General features: G+C 63.8%; 1 protein-coding gene across 1 annotated transcript in view; it reads left to right on the top strand.

Moving 5' to 3' along the window:
- The window catches only part of SEC24A (SEC24 homolog A, COPII coat complex component), a 48,587-nt gene that overhangs the window by 28,440 nt on the left and 19,497 nt on the right, over positions 1-650 (top strand). The gene's annotated exons all lie outside the window — the stretch shown is intronic.

The following is a 650-nucleotide window of genomic DNA, read 5'->3' as shown; positions in this document are numbered from 1 at the left end:
CGCAGCTGCACCATGCATGCAGCCAGGAATGCAGCCTAGCAGCTTGAAGAGCAGCATCTGGCTGGGAAATCTGTGGGGAAGGGAAGGGGTGTGGGGTGGAGGAGGGCAGACTGAGACTCCCATGGTGACCAAGGGAGTGGGGCTGGGGTGGGGCATGGGATGGAGCCGTGGGCTGCCTCTGTGTGCTCGGGGCTGGGGAAGAGCCCTGTGCAGCCTAATGTGGGGGCTGGACCTGGGCTGTGTTTGGGGCAGGGCAAGTGGCAGCAGCACTGAAGGAGGGGGGGCTATTGCAAATTTGTGTGTGGCTGGAGCCTCTTTCCTGGCACCGCTGCCATCTGCCCTGCCTGGCCTGAGCACTGCCCTGTCCTAGTCCCCCTGCCAAGAAGAATCTGGCACAGCCTGTGGTCCCAAATGCTCAGCGGTAGCCTGTGCATGGATTTGGGGGGCATGTCCCCTATGCCTCCCCTGGGGGTGTGTGCAGTGGTGGGAGCCACCCTGTATGTGCCCCCGGATGAGCTACAGCTCCATCCCATGCCTTGCCCCACCCTAGCTGTACAATGCCTGCCCCAGCTCCTGCCCCACTCCCTCCCTCATTGTGGGGGGGCCTCAACCTGCCCCCCCATCCCTTTGCCTCACTCCCTGCCTCCCCC

Source organism: Gavialis gangeticus, unplaced genomic scaffold (genome assembly GCF_001723915.1).
Source record: "Gavialis gangeticus isolate Ggan-Ray unplaced genomic scaffold, GavGan_comp1, whole genome shotgun sequence".
NCBI lineage: Eukaryota > Metazoa > Chordata > Crocodylia > Gavialidae > Gavialis > Gavialis gangeticus.
The sequence above is the reverse complement of the archived record's forward strand: the minus strand, read 5'-3'. Positions and strand labels throughout refer to the sequence as shown.